General features: G+C 47.5%; 2 protein-coding genes and 1 pseudogene across 2 annotated transcripts in view; 2 read left to right on the forward strand and 1 right to left on the reverse strand.

The window, feature by feature from the left end:
* LOC144772199 (uncharacterized) overlaps nucleotides 1-15,999 on the reverse strand; it is a 501,761-nt gene that overhangs the window by 300,462 nt on the left and 185,300 nt on the right. The gene's annotated exons all lie outside the window — the stretch shown is intronic.
* LOC144772200 (uncharacterized) overlaps nucleotides 1-15,999 on the forward strand; it is a 486,273-nt gene that overhangs the window by 253,305 nt on the left and 216,969 nt on the right.
* Nucleotides 9,220-10,865, forward strand: LOC144773095 (uncharacterized; annotated as a pseudogene).

The raw sequence follows: 15,999 nt of genomic DNA on the forward strand, positions 1-15,999 counted from the left end.
ATCAGCCTGCACAGAAAGCGTGTGCTCCCTTCCCCCTAAAAGAGAGGCTGACCCTGGGTAATGGGTACGTGATCTCTGAAGTCCAAATCTGCCCATGGAGGGGGGCCATGTGCGTCCTCCTCATAAAGATTATGCTGAGCCCTGGGGTATAGGGTCCCCAGGCCGAAATCTGCCTGGGGAGGGAGGGGCATGTGTCCCTTCCACTTAAATTAAATTAAAAAAAATTGGCCCTATGGGATGGGATCCCAGAAGACGGTAAACATTCAAGTATTTATTTTCATTATTCACATGTTCATAATGTTCATCTTATGATTTTATAATTTTTTTCATCACTTTATTTTTTCCAAATCTTTCATAAACCCAATGCATTTTGGGTCAAAATCAAAGGACCCTTCTTCAGGGGTCTGTAAAGGAAATATACAGGACCATGTTAATTACCCACATGTGTAATACTTAGTATGGTAAATAACATGGTTTATGAAAGATTGGGAAAAAATTAAATGATGAAAAAAATGATAAAATCTTGAACATTATGAACATGTGAATAATGAAAATAAATACTTGAATCATCGGAAAAGTGGAGCATTATTTTTTGACTACAAATAATTTTGAAACCTGAAGGAACGAGAGGTTCCTCATGCTATAGAGCGCACATCTTTGTGAGGAGTGGTCCTTCTCACTCCATGTTTTTGTTGTTTTAAGGCACGGATTGACGACGTGCAACAGATGTAGCGCCAACCAAAGTAAAGTAAAAACTTTTTTGAAAGTGTCATACCTAAGAGTGCACTGGGATAACACATATTGAATCCCAGAAGACGGTAACAGATCTGGAGGGGGCTGCGCTGCCCCTCACCCCTATAAAGCCAAGGGAAATGGGTTCCCAAGGCCTATAGAGGCTCAGGGAGCCCTGACGGATGGAGTCTCAATGGCCGATCCAGGTTCAGGGAGGGGGGCCTGTGGGATGGAGTCCCCAGGGCCAGGCCCTATGGCCAACCCCCCTACGCCTATCGGCTTGGCCATGTTGAGTGTAGGTTGTCAGCAGAGTCTGACAGTAGGCAGCAAACAAACCCCCCCCCCCCCCGCCGCACATGGCCAAAGGCCGTGCATGGCGAATGCTTGCATTTACATATGGTATTTAAGTATTAGTTTATGTTAAAAAACCTCTAGAAATTCACTGAACAAACAAAGGTTAAAGTAATGTTATAGTTAGGTGAATTTGTCACTGAAATTAATGTTTTTTAAAAAAAAAAAACACAGATATTCACCAGTTATAGTCAGCAGCACTTACTATAACTTACGCCCTGCCATGTACTGCTTATGATCTCAATACCTTTACATAGCTATGGTCCATAAGAAGCACATGCTTTTTGCAAACACTTCCACCCATACGCTGGACCCAAGCTCAACAAAATTAGTAACTGTGGGCCAAAAATCCATTCCGCTCGCAGAATTTGCGTATGTTCGGCAATTGTGCGATCCGCGAATCTCGCGTAAATGCCGAAAAATCCGCAAATCTGCTGGCGGGCGGATTTTTTTTTGGGGCCCACAGGAAGCACTTACAGTTAAGGCAGGTGCTCGAGTTTAAGCTAACTTTGTAACCATTTTAGAATGGCGCCGGCAAGCTGCCAGAGTTGAAGTTGCTTACTTGCAAGTTGCAACTTCAACTCTGGCAGTTTGCCTGAGCCATTCTAAAATGGTTACAAAGTTAGCTTCAACTCGGGCACCTGCCTTAACTCTGTAAGTTCTTCCTGTGGGCCAAAAATTAAACCTCAACAGGAAGCACTTACAGATATAAATAAAGCAGGTGACCGAGTTGAAACTCAAATTCAGTAATGTTTTAATCAGCCCAAAACATTAGTGTGCACGGTCGAGGCTGGGCAAGTGTGCTTTAACCTCATATCTGCTGTCGAAAATTAACTGTAATACTCGAGGGAGGTCTTTGAACCTCTGAGTTTCTCAAACGCGACCCCCGTGTAGTTCCTGTGACCAGGAGGCTGCTTTCTCCTCACCTGCTTCCCTGCTCGCTCTCCGACTCTTTATACACAAGAGGCATGTTGACACGCATAGAAGCCCCGCTCATTTGGCCACGCACCACACACTAGCGGTATCTTACGTCTTCCCCCCCCTTTCCCAACTATGATGGACAGTTCACTTAAAAAACCTCGGTAGCTTTTGGCGTGGTGGCAAAGTTACAGGCACACATGGTCAGTGGAGACAAATCTTCTGGCCCTTTACGCAGCTGCAGTGTAGGAAAAGCACTATACATTTACCCAACGAGGTAGCACTTACTGATTATCCAGTAGAAAGTACTCTGGTTGAGTAGAGTGCAAATCGCAAAAAAATCTGCAAGTTCGTGGGAAATTCTGCGAATTTGTGTATTTTTTTGCGATTTTGCGCGAATTTGCGGACCGCAGATCCACAAAATTCGCCCATACTTAAAAATTAGGCAGAAAAGTAATATGGAAGTTACCCGCCACTACGTAAGCTGTAAAACAAACAAACACACTCAATAGATGATGTCATCAATAATGTCATGTGAGATGCCATCAGTGATGTCATAAATTAAATACAATAGAACATGTCATCATAAACAGTGCATGGCGAAGGCGCAAGATATAGTTAGTGCTAGAGCGTGGGCTAATTCCTACATCAATACACTGGTTTCATTTTAGCATTGGTTTTAGGAACTATTTTTTAACTTTGTTGAAAAGCAGTTTGCATGATCGGTCCTCTTTTCACTCGCTCTGGTCCGTTTCTGTAAACAGGTCAAATCTTGTTCTTAGGTCATCATATTTGCTGAGCATTCAAACACTGAGATCAAATGTCAGAGGCTGTTTTCGGAGGGTGCCTGTTCCGTGCCCCCACCCCTCTCTCATGCCATGTTGCTGTTGCTTGGAGATGCTCAGAACTCATCTTAGAAATGCTCTTTCTCCCACAACAGCACAATTCTGTATTTTTGAGAACTGCTGATTTCAGAAATAACTTAACATATTTTCCTAAAGAGGGTTTTAGTGCATGTGAAAATATTTTTCACCCCCTGAAGTGAAAACTAGCCTCTTTTCCTGTCAAGTGTTTACTGCATGGGACATTTTAGTTTTCACTATGTTAGTCTAACTGTGCATGTTATGGGCCTCATTTTCCTATTCACAGGTTCCTATTTAACCACGCTTGCTTTTGTGCCACATTATACTTTCATACGGAACCTGCATATGTTTTTGCGTTCTGTTTTTTTCCTGGGATTTGGTCTGTGCACCACCGACAAGGTCAAACAACAAAGCCTCTTGTTATTCTTTCTGGCCAGGCACTAGCACCTAAACTCAACACAAGAATTAAGCACACATGTTGTTATATTTATTCAACAGAACAATAGGAAAAAATGGCAAGAAACATTGTCTAAGATGTGGGAGCTCATACCACTTGGCGGATTCAAAACAATGTTATGCAGTTGGGAAAGATTGTCTTAAGTGTGGTAAAAAGGGACACTTGGCACGCATGTGCAAACAACAGTATAAGAAAGGGGCATGTGTGAATGATTCAACACCCACTTATAGAGTTGTCGTTGTTGATGGTGATGTGGATGTGATCGATGTCGGTGGTGTAGAGAGAAGAAGAATACGACCTGTGGCGAATTTTGAGATAAATGAGAAAATTGTTTCATTGATGGTGGATACAGGTTCACTATACACCATCATACCACAAGAAATCTATGATAGGACATGGGGGAGTGGAACATTATCTAGGTCTGATGCAAAACTTAAATCATATCAAGGGAATGATATTAACGTGGTAGGGTGCGTGGAAGCAAAGATAAGGTTTGAAGGAAGAGAAACTCATGGGAAAGTTTATGTGGCACAAGAAGGACCACCAATTTTAGGGTGGCCGCACCAATTTGACTTGGGAATTAAAGTAGACCCCACATCGGAATGTCCAGTCATGGGTGTGAATGCAAGTTATGCTGACAATCTGGATGATGTGTTGGATAGGTTTAGTGGTGTACTTGAACCAAGACTAGGAAAGTTCAGAAATTATCAGCATGTGATCAAATTAAAAGAAAATACGATCCCTGTAAAGCACATAGCCAGAAGAGTTCCCATTGCAGCAAGAGCTAAGGTAAAAGAAATAATCCAACAGCTATTGGATGACAAGGTGGTATTAGAAAGAATTGCAAAGGCTGGATTGACGTTAAAAAGGGAAAAATGCAAGTTCAAAACACATGAGGTGGAGTATTTGGGACATTTAGTCACTAAAGAAGGCATAAGACCAAAAGAAAACCTATTCAGCACTATTACAAATGCAAGGGTGCCACATGATAGAGTCTCATTGAGATACTTCATGGGTTTAGTGGAATATTACTCGAAATTTGTGCTGAACTTTTCACAAAAAACGGAATGTTTGAGGGAGCTATTAAGAAAGGGGAAATGTTTGGGGCTGGTGAGTGAACCCAGTGCATTTTATGTTTAGTTTTGGGAATGGTGATAAGTTTGTGGGGTAGCAAGTTCCCCAGTGTGGTGTATTTAGGGTGGTGAGTGCCCTATGATGGTGAGTTTTGGGGTGGTGAGTATCCCGGGGAGTTTGTTTTAGGGCAGTTCGTGCCCCAGTGCGGTGTATTTAGGGTGGTTAGTGCCCTACGGTGGGGAGTTTTGGGGTGGTGAGTACTCTGTGCAGTGTGTTTTAGGGTGGTGAGTGCCCTATGTTGGTGTGTTTTTGGGGTGGTGAGTATCGCGTGCAGTTTGTTTTAGGGTAGTTAGTGCCCCAGCGCGGTGTATTTAGGCTGGTTAGTACCCTACAGTGGTGGGTTTTGGGGTGGTGAGTACTCCGTGCAGTTTGTTTTAGGGTGGTGAGTGCCCTATGCTGGTCAGTTTTTGGGGTGGTGAGTATCCCGTGCAGTTTGTTTTAGGGAAGTAAGTGCCCCAGTGCGATGTATTTAGGGTAGCTAGTGCCCTACAGTGGTGAGTTTTGGGGTGGTGAGTACCCCGTGCAGTTTGTTTTAGGGTGGTGAGTGCTCTATGCTGTTGAGTTTTTGGGGTGGTGAGTACACCGTGCAGTTTGTTTTAGGGTGGTGAGTGCCCTATGCTTGTCAGTTTTTGGGGTGGTGAGTATCCCGTGCAGTTTGTTTTAGGGAAGTAAGTGCCCCAGTGCGATGTATTTAGGGTGGCTAGTGCCCTACGGTGGTGAGTTTTGGGGTGGTGAGTACCGCGTGCAGTTTGTTTTAGGGTGGTGAGTGCTCTATGCTGTTGAGTTTTTGGGGTGGTGAGTACACCGTGCAGTTTGTTTTAGGGTGGTGAGTGCCCTATGCTTGTCAGTTTTTGGGGTGGTGAGTATCCTGTGCAGTTTGTTTAGCGAAGTAAGTGCCCCAGTGCGATGTATTTAGGGTGGCTAGTGCCCTACGGTGGTGAGTTTTGGGGTGGTGAGTACGAGGCAGGCACAAAACTGTTTCCCTCATGGATTAGTAAGCAATCTGCAAAGGGTGATTCACCGTGTGACAAACAGTCTGTGATTGAGAAGTGTTTTTATCAAATTGGAGATTGGGTGAAAGTAAAACTTGGTGGTTATTGCAATTTGGTAAACAAGTTCAGAGGACCGTTTAAAGTGAAAGCTGTTGGAAGTAATTGGGTTAGATTGACCAATGGGCAAGTGTGGAATTTGAGGAGGGTGGCGTAGTATAAAAAAGAAAAATGGAGGGTAGGTATGAAAATGAACAGTGTTCACCGTGGATGCTGATGAAGGATGGGAAATTTTCGAATAAACAAGGTGGTGAGTCTTTGCTTTGTGATGAGGCAATTGCATCTGATAGTGATGCCATGCCTGCAAGGCAGGGAGATGGGTCTGGTGCTTAACGCATTTTGAGGGATGCCAGTGAGAGAAGGTTACCTGCTTATTTGAATGATTATGTTTCTTGATTTTTCTTTTGTTTATTTGTTATGTTTCAAGCTTTGATTAATACGTTATTTTGATATTCGTTGTGTTGATAAAGGGGGGAGATGTGTTATATTTATATGTTATGTGGTTCATCACTTTGTCATTAATCACATGCTTCACTCATTAGAATGTTGCATCCTTATGATGCCTTAGATGGTTCTAAGATGATGTCATGCCTGTGGCATCAGTGAGCAGTTGGTTCAGCTGTGTCTGGCATGAAGATGTTCAGGTCTTCCTTTGAAGAATAAATCCACTTGGAAATATTACCAGATCTTCATGGTTTATTTATCATAACACATGTCCTTTCATATAGACGAGTACATGAGCCTAAAACAGACACATGGAACAACAGCTTTGAGTGAAGAGCACTGCGTCCGCTGAGCTACGAGGTCTGCCGGTAATCCCCAATATCATTCATATATTCATTTATCCATAGTAGCAGAGGAGGGGAGGGGGTAAGATTGGATGTACGACGTTACAACGCGTACTTTTACAACACGTGCCGTTACTACGCAACTTTTACAACGCAAGTCGTTACAACGACTTGCGTTGGGGGGTGCTGGATAGTAAATATTTTAATTTACTATTCCAACTCCAGTCCCAGTGGATAGTAGGGAAGGAGTTGGATAGTAAATTAAACTATTTACTATCCTGGAGCGCCCTCCAGCGCAAGTCGTTGTAACGACTTGCATTGTAAAAGTTGCGTGGTAACAGTACCGCGTTGTAAAACCTTTGTTGTAAAGGTTGTTCCCCGGTAAGATTACTCTGTCCTATAAAATGACAGCACTTTTCATGGAATATGGATTATTAACCATGTAAACAGTATTTTTATCATGCATCTGTTGTCTAATTGTGGCACGTATACTTCATTTCAAAGCACATTCATTTTAATAGATATTCTAAACCTTCATTTCACCTGGTTATCTTATTGTGGACAAGTACGAGTGAGAGAGCGAAAGGGTGTGTCCTGTTATTGCGATCCCTAAGAGGGTCGAGAGTTTAATGTTCTGTTGTTTCTCTGGTAAGGTTATGAGATCAAGTGAGGTACTATAGCATGTTGGACTCGGGATCATAGATACTGAGGTGGTTTGGGGACTCAATCCTTAACTGGGGATGTTCTATGGTCCCAAGCATAGCTCTGAGCAGAATCCCTGCAAAATGGTGCTGCCAATGTTTAGTCTGGTACTTACTTGTGGGAACTCTGAGTAGTGCTTGTCTACAATACCCTTGCACCCTTTTCCCAGAGACGCCCATGGTGTTAGGGGTTTTTCCTCCACAGTAATTAGGCAGCACCTAGTTCTGTTGGTTTTTCAAGCTTGAATATCAAAAGGTGTCTACCCTGTTTGTGCTACACTTTGAATTCTTTTCTAGTTAGCTATGGCTCAACCCGTGGCTATTAATGTTAATTGTTGTCTGGCAGTTACTCAATATTTACGTCCACGTGGAGTCCCTAATGCAGGACTTCCTGTAAGTTTTGTAGTTAAGGCGGACGCCTCGTTTCACTTTGAGGTTTTTATTCAGGGGTCACTTTTTCAGCAGATGATAATATTTCTCATGACCATACGGTGCCTCAGGCACCTGCAGCTTATTGTCCATATAAACTGAAATTTCTCTTACAGTTAGGAACAACAAACTTGGTTTAATGGCACCCTTCTCCATGTCCTTGGGACAGTTCAAATGGGCCCCTTAACTTAAGTAATGATGGGGCGACAAAGCCAACTTTAGCTAGCTATACCCCATATCCGGATTTGAATGCTATCAATTTAGTTCAGACTAGGGGTGGGCGGAAGTCGCGTAGTGGACTTTCGTGGAGAGGCACGGAAATTGAACCAATTTCCGTGCCTCTCCGCAAATTTCCGTAACGTGGCACCCGCCCGCCACCTGCCCGCCTCCCACCTGTAATATTAAAAACATTAAAGCCTGAAATAAACTTTAAAACACTTACCTTAACGCGGGGACATCTCTCCCTGTCTGTCGTGCCTTCTTGAAACTGCGCATGCGCGGGAGCCTGCGCATGCGCATTACTTGCCGGGAAGGCGCATGCGCAGGCTCCCGCGCATGCGCAGTTTCAAAGAAGAAGGCGCGATAGACAGGAAGATATGTCCCTGCGTTAAGGTAAGTGTTTTAAAGTTTATTTCAGCCTTTAATATTTTTAATATTGCGGGAGGGAGGCGGGAGGGAAGTGGGCGGGAGGAGGGCGGGCGGCGGGCAGCCAACCTCCGTTCCACTTCTGAGTGTGCGGAAATTTACCCCGTTTTTCCGCCTTCTTTTGCGGAAGGGCAAATTTCTGCACATTCCGTCGGCGGAACGGAAAAGTCCGCCCACCCCTAGTTCGGATACATGCTTCAAATAATAACAGCCAAAGTCACCGAGAAGATCGTCAACAACCAGCTCACAATCTTCATAGAATCCAACTTAATCCTCGACACTTCCCAATCCGGATGTCGCTGCAACCACAGCACCAAGACCGCCCTCCTAGCCGCCATGGATGACATCAGCATGCTCCTCGACCAAGGCCACATGGCAGCCCTCATCCTACTAGACCTCTCAGCAGCCTTCGACACTGTTTCCCACTGCACACTAGCCACCAGACCTCACGACGCCGGCATATAGGTAACTGCCCTAGACTGGATCCGATCCTTCCTCACTGGTCGAACTCAAAGAATCAGACTCCGCCCTTCCTCTCTAAACCCACAGAGATCAGCTGCGGAGTACACCAAGGATCCTCACTCAGCCCCATGCTATTCAACATCTACATGGCCTCCCTCACTACCATCATCGGAAAACATGGACTCAGCATAGTATCCAACGCCGACAACACCCAGCTCATCTTCTCTATCACAAAGTAACCTGACATCAGCAGGCACAGTTTCCAGGAGGGAATGAAGGACGTCACATCCTGGCTGAGCAGCAGCTGCCTGAGGCTCAACTCGGATGAAACAGAAGTCCTCGTCCACGGATACACCCCCTCTGTGTGGGACAACACCTGGGGGCCCACTGCCCTCGGCAAACCTCCCACAACCACGGACCACGCCCGCAACATCAGCATCATACTTGACTCTTCCCTCACCATGAAATGTCAGATCAACGCTGTGTCTTCTGCGTGCTTCAATACCCTCCGCATTCTCCACAAGACCTTCAAATGGATCCCCCCTGAATCCAGAAAGACCAACACCCACACACTCATAACCAGCAGACTACGGGAACACTTGCTACTTCGGAGTCAACAAATCTCTACTCCAGACCATCCAGAACGCTGCAGTCAGACTTGTCCTCCACGTCCCATGACAAGACCACGTCATGCAGCACCTACGAGACCTTCACTGGCTCCCCAACAAAAAGAGAGCGACTTTCAAGCTGCTCACTCATGCCTACAAATCCCCAATGCCTCAACAAAAGGATCTCCTTCTACGCACCCAAGAGAAACCTCTGATCCACCGACCTAGCCCTGGCCAAAATCCCTTTCATTCGCAGATCCAGAACGGGAGGAATAGTCTTCTCCTACATCGCGGCCAAGACCTGGAAAAAACTCCCCCTAGGCATCGGACGACCCCCCACCCCACTGCAAGGCTTCAGGAAGAGCCTCAAGACCTGGCTCTTCGGATGAGACGGAGCTACTACCATGAAGAAGGTGATGACCAGCTGGACTTGGTGGATGCACTGCAGTGCACAGCAATCCGTGAATAATGCCCTCCTACGGGCGCTAGGTCACTTCACGGGACAGCTGCATGTGTTTGCACGCCAAGAAGGCTGGCAACCCCAACTTCCTCCAGCCAACAATGAGGCAGGCCCATCAAAAAAGGGCAAGGCCAAGAGTAAATCACAGCCAGAGGTGCATGGAGAGGCTTTTGAAAAGCTAAGGCGCATGTGAGAGACTGAACGCGATTATAGCGCCAACCCACAGAGAGAGTCCGCTAAGTCTCGCAGCTCACAGTATGCACAGGCCCTGGACTCAGACTCCTCTTCCCACAGTGAGGACAGTGATGAGGATGAGACGGCAAGACCCAGTAAGAAGAAACGGCTCCAGTCCAGATCCCTCGGAGGCTCCAATTCGAGCCCTCCAAAATAATTCACCCCAGGGTGTCCTGTTGGGTTCTCCCTCCAGAGGTTACGGAATACCTACAAATCCATCTATGGCGGAGCTTTGATAAAGAGGTACATGCACATCTCCACACGGAGTGCCCCCGCCAAGACCTGCAAGTAAGATTGCAGACACGCCAGAGGTAGACCCTACCATGGTCACTTTTATGGTAAAATACGCAAGAGATCCGAAAAAGTGCATGGATCGCTCATGGCGGATGTGCCAAGATAAACTACTTGCCATGACAGGACCCTTGATTAAGATCTTAGAGTTAGCATACTATGCCAAATAATCCAACTCCCCAGTGAATACTGACGATCTGATTGGCTGGTCTCAGCGAGCAGTCTGCATGTTAAGGAACACCAACTGCGCCATCTCTATTGAGTGCTGGAGATCTATCCTCATGAGGATAGATCCTAAACTCAATGATCTATCCAAATCGGAAGCCGTCCCAATGGCTGACGGACTATTATTTGGGAGTTCCTTCATTAAGGAACTCTCCAGATTTTGTGCCACCTACTCGACTATAGACAAGGCTCAAATGTTCCTAAAAATAGTTTTCCAAGAGGGGCCTTTTGTCAGACCCGGGCGCTATGGAGGGCGTGCGCCAGGCTGAAGAACTTACCAAAGCTCTCAACAAGGATTTTAGTTCCACAGCAAAGGTGGTTGGTATGAAGACCAACCAGATCCCACCTTCTATCCCACTCGACCCAGAGGTGGCCGTCCCCGATTCCGCCGCGGATCCAGACGTGGACAACAGAATACAATCCAGGACACAGGATATACCAGTAAGAGTTATTACCTTCTCGGAAGTGATATTGGGGGGGGGAGAGTGGACACAATACTTTTCAATATGAACAGGTAAGTAGCACGAAATATACAGTGCTCCAGGGGGAGACCAAACCATATACTAAAATAGTGGAATGCTAACCACGACTCGATTTAAGACTATACCAAGAAGACATAAAAGTGCCGGGACCCAAGGACCCACCCGAGGTAAGTAAAAAGAAACCCCACAGAGGCCGTGTGCAGAGTGGGAACATGACCGCGGGCACAATTCAAGTCAATGAGTATGTCGCTGTTTCAATTTTAAAGAAGAAGGACCCTTCCCAGTGGACCTTGAAGTAACTCCATGGAAGACAAGATTAGAGAGTCACCCTACCTGTAGATACCAGTGGATACCCTAGGACCCAGGATACCTACACCAGGGAAGCTGGGTGCATAATTGTGAAGTGGCGTCGGAAACCGCTGTCAAACCCGACAGAGGACTCCAGGAAGATGTTGCTGCTGAAGAAGGTGAAAGTGTCCGGTGGAACCCAAAGGTTGATTCAGGAGGAGAAGTAACTGAAAGCAGAGGGGACAGAGTCTATGCCACTCAGGAGTGGCCAGGAGGCACGGAAGATGAATGCCCACCAATGTTAGGTGCTGCTGGAGAGATGACGGTGACCTTGGAGCTGCAGCTGTGAGGACCAGGCAATGCTTTGGAAGACCAGGAGCTTTTCATGAGCTTTCCCACGTGAGATGTCGAGAGTTGAGGGGTCGAGGTATGTCGGGAGCACCAACAAGCCTTGTCAACTGCAAACAACGTGGAAAGCGAAGAAGGTGCAGTGTCAGGACCAGCAAGGTCCAGGTGACTCACCACAAGCAGGGGAGTCAGAGCAGGCCTGAGTAATCAGGATAGCCCAAAGAAATCAAAGGAGACCCTCAGGAGGACCCACAGGCCTCAGGCACTGCAGTGGCAAGAGGACCTCAAGCAGCTCACCAAAGATGCAAGCCCACAGTGCAAGTGATGTGGTGAAGACATAAATCTTGGTCACAGGAGATGCTTGAGGTTGAGGCTACTTGGAGCCCAAAGATCTTGGCGGAAGGAAGCCAACAAGCCTTTGAAACTGCAATTTGATAGGGTGCACAGGGGTTTGGTTCCTGCAGCTCCGAAGAGGGATACTGGCCTCAAACTTGGTGAGAGGACAGGGCACGCCTCGAGGGATGTGAAGAACCATGACCTGTGTTGCTGAGCCTTTTGGAGTCCGTGGGAGCCCAGGATCAGCAGACGGGTCAGCTTAGCTGCGGTGCCTGCCGTTGCAGAGAAGTGACTCCTTCACTTCAAGGGAGATTCCTTCAGGTGTCTTGGATGCCCACAGGCCTTGGAAGGTTCCTGTATGGTGCACAGGCAAGGACGGTGCAGCAGACAAGCAGGGTGATGAGATCAGGAGCAGCAGGATTCTTTCCAGTTGCAGTCTTGATGCCCAGAGCAAATTCCAGAGTGTCCAGATGGTCAAAGAAGTGGTATCTTTAAATGAATCTTGTCCCACTACAAATCTAGGGACCCACCCACAGGTAAGCCTTTAAGTACCCTAAGGAAAGAGTTGGGATGATTCAAGGTTCCCTACCAGGGCAGGGGTAGGACAGTAAATTGATAAAAAAAATGTAAATTGATACTTGTATAGCGCACTACTCACCCGCAAGGGTCTCAAGGCGCTTGTACGAATACTGCTGTGGAACCCATCCTGGCTTTCCCTGTGAGGCGTCCACTCCTGGGCACCCCCAAGGTGGAGCCAGGCATCCTTAGCGTTGTGGGGGCCGTTGTGGAGATTAAGCAAGCTATTGCCCAGAGTTGCAGAGTGGGAACCATGATTAGAATAGGCACCGAGGCGAGAATTATCAGGTCCGTGGAATTTTGAGCCCAAGACCCGCCGAGGCGGGGAATTGAACTCTGGTCCCGGGCTAGACCTCTGCATCAGGGTCTGCCGCTCTAACCATTGAGCCACACTTCTCCGTGTGGGTAGGATATTCCCATGTCCTTTGTCCAGTTTTGCGCCAGAGCAGGAGCCATTGGCTCCCTGAGCTGGTTTGAACTGGACTATGTAACGAGGGCACCAAATGTGCCCTTCAATCAGACTGAGTGGCGCTGGCCAGTGCCCCCACCCTGTCCCAATACACTAAACCCTGTCTGGGAGGTGGTCACACCTCCCTGTGACAGGATACCTATTGTTCTGCCTTCCCCTGCTCGAGCCTGGCTCAGCAACAGGAGGGCAGAATTGTGTCTCTGGTCAGCATCATCCATGTTGTACTGTCTGGGTCTGGGAGTACTGAGGGTCTCCCAGAGGAGCTTTACAGTGCATGGACTCATACCTCCCACACTGTTTACGGTGTGGGGGTATGATTCCAACATGTTTGATACCAAACAGGACAGGGTTTGTTACAGCCAGTTTAGAGATGGTCATTATGTGGTGACGCATGGCCACTCTATGTATTGTAATGGCTAATGCACTGACAACCCAGGAGAAGGGACTCCAAAGGTTTTAGGGGTGTCCTGCTCATGCAGGTGCACCCTCACACTTAGAACCAAGCACCCTGCCATCAAGATTGACAAGCCTGCTTTAGGAGTGACTTATAGGTTTAAGTGCAGTGAACATAGATATAGGGAAACCTATATCTTTTGTAAGTAGTGCTAGCACCAGCTTACACAGGCTGCAATGGCAGGCCTGTAATTACAGTTTCAGTGGTCTCCATGCGTGGCTTTATACTTGCTTCACCCCATGGGGGACCACTGGTGTACCCGTGCCCTGGGTGCCTCAGTACCATATACTAGGGACTGATGAGGGTAGACGGTATACACCCGTTACAACGGATCTTTTACTCCGCACTACCATTACAACGCGACCATTACTCCGCATACCATTACAACGCATTGCGCTGGGGGGCGCTCTAGGATAGGGAATAAGTATAATTTACTATCCAACACCTTCCCTAGGGTCCACGGGGACTGGAGTTAGAATAGTAAATTATACTTACCACTATCCAGCGCCCCAAGCCGCTATGCGTTGTAACGGTATGCGGAGTAAAAGTCGCGTTGTAATGGTCTGCGGAGTAAAAGTATGCGTTATAACGTCATACATCCGGGTAGACCAGTGTTCAATCAGGGATGTACTTAAGTACTTACCATAACCAATTTAAGGGAGAAAGCCTAGAGACTGGGGTCCTGATTAGCAGGAGCCCAGTGAGACTAGACTTAAACAGCATAGCGCCAGGCAAGAAGTGGGTGAGACCATGAAAGCAGATCCTGCTTTCCTACACTGATCAACTCCCAGAAGTCAGTCCTGTCACCAACCCAGCAAATGGAATTTATGGGTTTCCAGATAGATTCAGTCCGAGCGCAATAGCTGTAGGAGAGTAGGATCTGCTCTTATGGTTACCCCCACTTTTTGCTGATGTTTAACTGTTTTTCGACTTTAGTCTGGCTGGGGCCCTGCTATCCAGGACCCCAGCCTAGCTGCTTCCTCTCTAAATTGATTCCATGTACTATAGGTACACTCCAGTTTGGTTACTGGCGTACCCTTGTTTGTCCCTAGTATATGTACACTAGGTACAAAGGGCATAGGTACCCCAGAGGCCTACCAGGGGCTGCAGCATGTATTATGCCACCCGTGGGAAGCCTTCCAAACTGACACTACAGGACTGCTACTGCAGCCTGGGTAAGGTGGTGCATGCACCGCCTACTAGGCTATAGGTTACCTATATCTACCTTAGATCACTGCACACATAAGCCTATAAGTCATTCCTATGGCAGGCCTTTATCAATCCTGAAAGCAGGATGCTTGGTTTTGTGTGAGAGGGTGCCCATGCATGAGATGGGTCCCTCTGCAGCATTCAGAGCCTATATTCTCTGAGGCTGTTCTGTGATGCAGCCAGACCATATACTCTTAAGTGCATTATAACCTCGCTGTAAATGCTAACTTTGGAATGGCTGCATGGAAACATGTTGTGTTTGGTGTCAAACACTTTGAATCCGACCCCCCCCCACCCCCAGTCCTGGCGGCAGGGGTAGAATTCCACCCTTCTAGAGGGAGAGACATGTACACACCGGTATACCCGGTACCAAGTTTAAAGAGCCCTGGCGTCGCAAAATGGATGTTGCAGCCACAGACACAAGTCTGGCCTCCTGCTACTGACCGAAACTCCGGCAGGGGAGGCCTGGACAATAGGTTTCCTGTCACAGGACAGAGTAAACACCTCCCAGACAGGTTGTAGTGTATTGTGGCTGGGTGGGTGCACTCTCAGAGTGCTTTGAAGTCTGCACTGGGGGCACATTTGGTGTCAATGTGCATAGCCCAGTTCAAACCGGTGGCTGGGGCTACCAGCCCCTGCTCTGGCATGAAACTGGACAAAGGAAATGGGTGTATCCACCCCTCTTTCCAAACCCGCCTATAGGTGGGTCCCCAGAGTATGTCCAACCCCTTCCTTAGGTATAAGTAAGGAACCCCTGGCAACAGGACTGGAAATTACACCTGGACGAAACTCTTCTACAGAAATCCAGGAACTTCGACATTCTAATAAAGACTAGAGGAGGGAGGATTCTCCCTTGGGGGTCAGGAAGTGACTCCCCTGCTTGTCAGGCACCATAGAAGCATTTGCCGGTCTGCATCTCCCAAGCTTCCGCCGGACTCTGAAGTATTTGCAGCCCCGGAAGAGAATTTCCAGGGTTCTCAGAGGCCGACCCGAGTACCCAGCAAAGCTGAGACCCGCAGCCCTCGTGAGTGACATGGAACTGAAACTCCAGACACCGTGCACATTTGCAAGTGCATTGGCTTCTCGGCGGTTCTTGAAGTTGTGCTTTAGGTTACTTGTAGCCTAAGACCCGAGCACCATCTGCACCGAAGATTGTAGGCCTACACTTCACGAGTGTTCCGTGAGCTTGCTTCTTGCATTTCCACTCGAGACCCCTTCGCGATCCCTGGTCCGTTGACTTGTGGGACCCTATGAAGGCAACTCTGATTTTCCTTGGGGTTCCCTGGTTGCTCCAGACGTGCCCTGACTCCCCACTGTGGGGTGAGTCCCTCGGACTTTGCTGGTCCGCATCAAAGCATTTCTTTGCCTTCTGCGTGGGTTGCTATTGTCAAGGCTTGTTGGGTCCAATCCGTTCATCGACACCGCAGCACTCAACATCCTTCGTGGGACAGCTTGACTCCAGATCCTGGTCATCGTCAACTCCTCCTGGT

Source organism: Lissotriton helveticus, chromosome 8, assembly GCF_964261635.1.
Source record: "Lissotriton helveticus chromosome 8, aLisHel1.1, whole genome shotgun sequence".
NCBI lineage: Eukaryota > Metazoa > Chordata > Amphibia > Caudata > Salamandridae > Lissotriton > Lissotriton helveticus.